Source organism: Salvia splendens, chromosome 16 (genome assembly GCF_004379255.2).
Source record: "Salvia splendens isolate huo1 chromosome 16, SspV2, whole genome shotgun sequence".
NCBI classification, from domain to species: Eukaryota; Viridiplantae; Streptophyta; class Magnoliopsida; order Lamiales; family Lamiaceae; genus Salvia; species Salvia splendens.
In genome coordinates, this window is record NC_056047.1 from 19,554,846 (window position 1) to 19,562,713 (window position 7,868).

Consider the following 7,868-nt stretch of genomic DNA (forward strand, 5'->3'; position numbering starts at 1 on the left):
CATACGAGAAATTTTTTTGGCAAAAAGAGATAAAGATAGCTTCTTGAAACAACTTTTAGGTCATTTCTTATCGCTTTTGGTGAGTAGTATGATTTGAGTTATATATTGGCCAACGGAGAATTTAATAATTTTGGATCAACCTAAAAATTTATAATTATCTGTTGGTCTTGTTGAATCAAGATCGAACCCCGGAAAATCACAGATTCCATTAGTTCTTCATCACAAAAGAATCACACCTCTTTCACTAACATATTCCTACACTCAAAAACTCGTAGCTACTGTCTAACACCAATTCATCTCAGTACACAGACTCACCGAAATTCTCCACATGAACACACCCTCTCTCTGAAATGGTGAAACCGATTATTGTCCCTCACCACGATCTCGCGCCCCGTTACAGCCGAAGCAACCTTCATAAACTGATGGCAGTCCCCACAAATCCTCAGATTTTTCATGATCCTTATCGGAACAAACCAAGACAAACACATCAACCCGAAAGTAAAAGCCAACTTCTCACTATGATGCTTCAGCAGCTCCCTCTTGCAATAATCCTCCACATCGTGCAGATCGTGCTCAACTTGCCCTCTGAACCCCAACTTCTCCATCTCCTCAAGAAAATCATCCAGCCTCGCGTATATCTCCCCCATCCACGGATGGCTCCTCTCCCCGACCATGAACGAGTGAACACTGTCTTTGATCTCAATCCAGCTCTTCCCCTTCTCCTTCTTGACTTCACTACTCTTGAGCAGTTTCTTTGCTGATGCAACGTCGTCCCATCTCCCGCTTGCAGCATATACTTTTGACAGCAAAACAAGATTCCCAGCATTGTTAGGCTCGATCTTGAAAAATTTTCTTGCAGCAACCTCTGTCACCTCTACGTTTTTATGAACTCTGCATGAGGCCAAGAGCGATCCCCACATGGACGCAGTGGCCTCAAACGGCATTTTCTCAATCATATCCTTGGCCTCGTCAATCCTCCCCGTTCAACCTAGGATATCAACCATACACGAGTAATGCACAGCGCCAGGATTCAAGCCTTGCTCCTTCATCATGTCAAAATACCTCCACCCCTTCTCAGCCAATCCCATGTGAGCGCTAGCAGATAAGATAGAGACATAAGTTACCTCACTCGGATACAGAAATGCCTGTTGCATCTTCTCGAACAACATCATAGCCTCCAAGGGCCTAGCGTGCCTTGCAAAGCCCGAGATATCGTGTTCCAAAGGATCACATTTCTCTTCTCTGCTTCGGAGAAAACAGAGCGATACTGATTAATGCTACCACATCTTGCATAAACATTGATGAGAGAAGAAACAACGTACTCGTTTGCACCAAAACCAGCTTTACACATGTTGGTTTCTGGGATTACAAGAGATACAACCGGACGTAATACAACCCAAAAGAAAGAATACAAAAAGGAGAAACTGAACTTAAATTACAACGGAAAATCGAAACAACTAAACCGTGAATTAGCCGAGTCGAGGAGGCCTCTTCCCGCAAGATGAGATACGCCCCGGTAGTGCTCTCGGTTTGGCGTGTCGTCCCCAAAGGTAAAACGGCTACGTCTCTGGTGAAGCAGCATCGCAATCAACAAAGCTCCGGCGAACTGGATGGAGTAAAACGGCTACGTCTCTGGTGAAGCAGCACCGCAATCAATAGAGCTCCGGCGAACTGGATGGAGGAGAGGGCAGAGCTTTCGACAGAAAAACAATGCAGAGAGAGGGAGAGAGCTAATGAATGCAGAGAATGCTTGTCTGTGTGTAGTAATGCAGTGGTATGGCTAGCCTATTTATAGGCCAAGCTACCGTGCAGGGTCAACCAAGCCATTGAAGGCTCATCATGGCAGATTCGTAACCGTCGTCGGTTATAGGCGTGTGGCAGGAGTGTGCCTTCCGCGTGTGGAGTGTGTGGATTTCTTATGTGGCAGACGTGACTGTGCCTCGCTTGACGATGTGTCAAGCCACTTGGACTGCTGACTCGGCGGTGGTCTAAAAAGATTAGTTTGGGCCAAGCACCAAGCCCAAAGACCACCCAAAGACCAACTGCCAAGATCCAAGTCCAAGATCAAGATCGGGATTGGGATCGGGCCAGGGCTTTAATTAAAAGCTAATTATGCCCAACTTTAATCCACTATTTCTCACTCACCAGAAATCGGATTTGAGAAAGTGAATATACTACATTTATCTACGTAAAATGTAGATCGACGCTATGTCATTTAATTTCACAAAATTAAATGTCTCGTCACATTTATTATTTGGTCAAAATCCATTGACCGGGCATATTTTATCCATGATTTTTACAATCCCCACATGAGTGGAAATAGCCGAATGCATATGCATGCAGACACAAGCTCAACCCTCGAGAGGTATATAAGCATAAGGATAGGTAGTTGTTGGCTTTGAACCTTCCATAGTCGACACCATCGGATACACAGGCGGCTTAGTAGCGCGATGCTTTGAACTAATCCCCCACGGCGTGCACCGAGACAATGGTGTTAACGCTTAAACACCTCAACCTCATCCGTTCTCACGTTTGTGTCCATTGCGGTCTTGGACACCACTTTGGATTCATAAGTGTGTTTTATGAAGCGACCACACTTCGCACTTACATAGGTGATTCTTAGTCAAGTACCTTGTCATACTTGGTCTCTTTCAGAACTCCATCTCTTTGAGATCCTTAAGAACCATTAAAAGTCATAGACTTAGCCTTTACCACTAGGCAAGTTCTCCAACACTCTATTGCTCTCTAGGGAATAGATATAGTTGAGTGTTTCTCATGAACTCTCATAGCTTAGTTGTCCCTTTGAACCAAGTTCTTGGGATCTCCAGTCATCATGGTTCAACTATGATAATTCTTTACTTTGTGGATTTCAACCCCATTCCCTCAAGCAACTTATTCATTTGATCACGGTTTAACCCTTTGGTTAGCGGATCCGCTAGATTATCTATTGACTTTACATAGTCAATTGTAATCACCCCTGTTGTGATAAAATGTCTCACGGTGTTATGTCGTCGACGTATATGTCGAGACTTACCGTTATAGAAACCATTATTTGCCCTTCCAATAGCCGCTTGGCTATCGCAGTGGATCAGCACTGGTGGCACTGGCTTAGACCAACATGGAATATCTTCAAGGAAGTTCTTAAGCTACTCGGCTTCCTCACCAGCCTTATCTAAGGCAATGAACTCCGATTCCATTGTTGATCGGGCTATACATGTCTGTTTTGTAGATTTCCACGATACAGCACCACCCCCAATAGTAAAGACATATCCACTTGTTGAAAGTGAGTCTCTATTATCGGATATCCAGTTCGCATCACAGTACCCTTTAAGTACCGAGGGGTATCTCGAGAAGTGTAGCCCATGATTTTGAGTATGTTTTAAATATCTCAAAACCCTCACAAGAGCTCTCCAATGCTCTTTGCTAGGATTGCTCGTGTAACGACTCAACTTGTTCACGGCACAAGCAATGTCAGGTCGAGTGCAATTAGTCAAGTACATAATGCACCCGATGACCCGTGCATACTCTTCTTGTGCAACGGGCTCGCCTTTGTTTTTGCTCAAGTGAACGTCGAGTTCAATTGGAGTCTTAACCGGCACGACATCATAGGCCTTGAATTTATTCAATATCTTCTCAACATAATGTGATTGTGTTAAGATGATTCCATCAGACGTTCTTAGAATCTTCATTCCAATAATTACATCGGCTAGACCCATGTCTTTCATGTCAAAGTTTCTCTTTAACATGGCCTTTGTATCGTTAATTACTTGAGTGTTGCTACCCAAGATTAACATATCGTCAACGTATAGACACACTATAACATGGCCGTTATTAGTGCTCTTGATGTAGACACATTTGTCGCACTCGTTGATTTTAAACCCATTTGATAACATCACATTATCAAACTTCAAGTGCCATTGCAATGGCGCTTGTTTTAATCCATATAAGGACTTTACGAGCTTGCATACCTTTTTCTCTTGTCCAGGTACTACAAACCCTTCGGGTTGTTCCATATATATTTCATCTTCTAGTTCACCATTTAGAAACGCGGTCTTTACATCCATTTGATGAATCTCAAGATTGTGCAATGCAGCAATAGCGAGAAGCACTCGGATAGATGTAATCCTTGTTACGGGTGAATAGGTATCTAAGAAGTCATGCCCTTCCTTTTGTTTAAAACCCTTTACTACTAATCGGGCTTTATGCTTCTCCACTGTTCCATCGGCCTTAAATTTCCTTTTAAGTACTCATTTGCAATCTAGAGGTTTTGCACCTTCAGGTAGATCTACCAATACCCAAGTGTGGTTTAGCAAAATTGAATCAATTTTGCTTTGAACAGCTTCTCTCCAATGCAGCCCGTCTGGGCCAGCAAAGGCTACTTTTATCGATGTTGGTTCTTCATCCAACATGAAAGCAATGTAGTCAGGACCAAATGTTTTTGGTGTTCTGACTCTATTACCACGTCTTAGTACTGTATCTTTTGGATCGGGCCTTGCACGCTTGCGCGATTCAAGTTCCTCATTCGCTGATTTAGAACTAGTGGCTTCTTTTTCCACTGGTTTAGAACTAGTGGCTTCTTCAATTCTTGTCTCAGAATTGGTTGAGACTTTTTCCTTGTCTTTGCAAGGAAATGTATTTTCGAGAAATACAGCATTCCTCGACTTAATTGTTGTTCATACTGTGATAGTCAATATTTCAGACTTGTGAACAACAAATCGATATGCACTACTGTTAAGTGCATATCCAATGAAGATGCAATCAACCGTTTTAGGTCCGATTGTAACTTCTTTGGGTGGAGGAACCATCACCTTTGCCAAACACCCCCACACTTTGAGGTATTTGTAGGATGGCTTCCTTCCCTTCCACAACTCATAAGGAGTAACATCTTTTCCTTTGAGAGGGATTTTATTCAAGATATAGTTGGCTGTCAAAACAGCTTCCCTCCACATGTTATGTGGTAATCCTGAAGTCAGAAGCAGTGCATTCATCATCTCTTTTATAGTTCAATTTTTGCGTTCTGCAACACCGTTAGATCGTGGTGAATATGGAGCCGTTGTTTGATGAATTATACCACTTGCGTTGCATAACTCCTCAAACGGGGCTACATATTCGCCTCCTCTATCGCTTCGAATCGTTTTGATTTTACAACCAAGTTGATTCTCAACTTCGTTCTTATAATTTTTGAACGCTTCTATTGCTTCATCTTTACTTCTTAAAAGTTGGGCATAGAGCCCCCACCATTCATGTTGGGCATAGAGCCCGCCATGGTCATGTTGGGCATAGAGCCCGTCATGTTCATATTGGTCCCGGAGGAGCCAATACCCATGTTGGTCCCGAAGGAACCAGCACCCGTGTGAGACCCGAAGGCCCCAGCACCTGTGTGAGACCCGAAGGCCCCAGCACTTGATCCATCAAAGGATCCGAAGGAACCACTAAAAGTGGAACCAACTGTTCCACTCGAGGTGGATCCGCTAGTGAGCCCATGGGTGTTAACATACACCCAAGGGGTTGTTGATGAAGATGGATAGAACCCAGGGGTTGGCATCATCGACGGAATCAATGAAGTGTTGATAGGTCCAGTGGTCGCCATGGTGGAGGAAATGGCGGCGGTGATGGTGGCAGCAACGGTGTTGGATTCAGTCGACATCTCCAGCAAAGGTGTTAAATGTTTCGAAAGTTTTTAGGTTCAGTTTAGAGTCCAAATTCCTTCAAAAGCAAGTTATATCTCGTCTTGGGATTGTTGGTTTCTGGGGATTACAAGAGATACAACCGGGCGTAATACAACCCAAAAGAAAGAATACAAAAGGAGAAACTGAACTTAAAATTACAACGGAAAATCGAAACAACTAAACCGTGAATTAGCCGAGTCGAGGAGGCCTCTTCCCGCAAGACGAGATACGCCCCGGTAGTGCTCTCAGTTTGGCGTGTCATCCCTAAAGGTAAAATGGCTACGTCTCTGGTGAAGCAGCACCGCAATCAACAGAGCTCCGGCGAACTGGATGGAGGAGAGGACAGAGCTTTCGATAGAAAAACAATGCAGAGAGAGGGAGAGAGCTTATGAATGCAGAGAATGCTTGTCTGTGTGTAGTAATGCAGTGGTATGGCTAGCCTATTTATAGGCCAAGCCACCATGTAGGGTCAACCAAGCCATTGAAGGCTCATCATGGCAGATTCGTAACCGTCGTCGGTTACAGGCGTGTGGCAGGAGTGTGCCTTCCGTGTGTGGATTTCTTATGTGGCAGCCGTGACTGTGCCTCGCTTGACGATGTATCAAGCCACTTGGACTGCTGACTCGGCGGTGGTCTAAAAAGATTAGTTTGGGCCAAGCACCAAGCCCAAAGACCACCCAAAGACCAATTGCCAAAATCCAAGTCCAAGATCAAGATCGGGATCGGGATCGGGCCCGCGGTCCGCGCCTGCGAGCGCGAGCGCGAGCACGAGCACGGACTCGGGCGGGCGGGCGGTGGCGCGCGCGTGCGTGTGGGCTCTTTCACCCATCTTGATCCACTATAATTATTAAGTAACATAAAGTCACTTAATTTAAACACATTAAAATATGTGTTAATCCTCCAATGTGAGATAATTAACACTAGTTAATTATTCCCTAAGCTCCAACTCCAAGCTTTAATTAAAAGCTAATTATGCTCAACTTTAATCCACTATTTCTCACTCATCGGAAATCGGATTTGAGAAAGTGAATATACTACATTTATCTACGTAAAATGTAGATCGACGCTATGTCATTTAATTTCACAAAATTAAATGTCTCGTCACATTTATTATTTGGTCAAAATCCATTGACCGGACATATTTAATCCATGATTTTTATAACACACGACTGCGTGCACTTGCTTCCCAACGCCGCCAAGGCAGCCAAGGCACAGAGAACAGAGGATATCATGAAAATATTCATCTCGACTCCATTTCTCTGCGCTGTGAGAAACAATCTCAATGCCTCCTCGTACAGATCATTCTGCACGAATCCAGCCATCATCGAGCTCCATGTCACGGCACTCTTCTCCGGCATGGCCTCAAACACGTGCAAAGCGTCGTTGATGAATCGGCATTTTGCATAAACATCAAGCAAAGTTGTGCCAATGAAGGCATTCGACTCCATCGACGACTTAACAACTAAGGCATGTAACTGTTTGCTCTCAAAGGGTAAAAAATTCGAGGCGCAGGCGCATAGCGCGCTAGACAAGGCGAATTCACTGAACTCCGATCCTTCTCTGAGCATCCAGGCGAATAGAGACAGAGCTGCTTCGTCGTTGCCGTTTTGAGTGTAGGCGCCGATCATGGTGTTCAATGAAACCACGCTTCGCATGCGCATTTCGTCGAATACCTTGCGGGCATGATCCACGACGCCGCATTTGGAGTAGAAATTGATGAGCATGTTGGAAGCGAAAGTGTTTGATTGTACCGAAATGAGTGATCTGTGCGTGGGAGGATTTTCCCGACTGGATTACTTTCTGTTTGGTGCATTTTTGAACGATGGTTTGCTGAATTTGAAGAAAAGTTTGTCTTGTGCATACCCAAATATGGGATTCTTCTTCTTCTTGATTTTGTTGGTCAGTTTTAGCTGTGCAGATTGTTGAAATGCGTTTTTGATAAAAGGTGAATGTTATGCAAGATCTAGTTTTTATGTGCAATAATTTCATTTGGAGTGTCCAAAACGGTTGGGAAATAAATGGGAATCAAGATTTTATGTTACGACTTCATTTGGTTGTAGGGGTGTGCATTCGGGTTTCGATTCGGTTTTTTGTCAAAACCGAACCAAAACCGAAAAACCGAAAAATCGAAAAACCGAATTTAGTTCAAAATCCAAACCGAACCGAACCCGAAAAACTGAAAAACCGAAACCGAAAAAC

General features: G+C 43.9%; 1 pseudogene; it reads right to left on the reverse strand.

Moving 5' to 3' along the window:
* Positions 1-311: 311 nt before the first annotated feature.
* LOC121770318 lies at positions 312-7,658 on the reverse strand (annotated as a pseudogene).
* Positions 7,659-7,868: the final 210 nt, after the last annotated feature.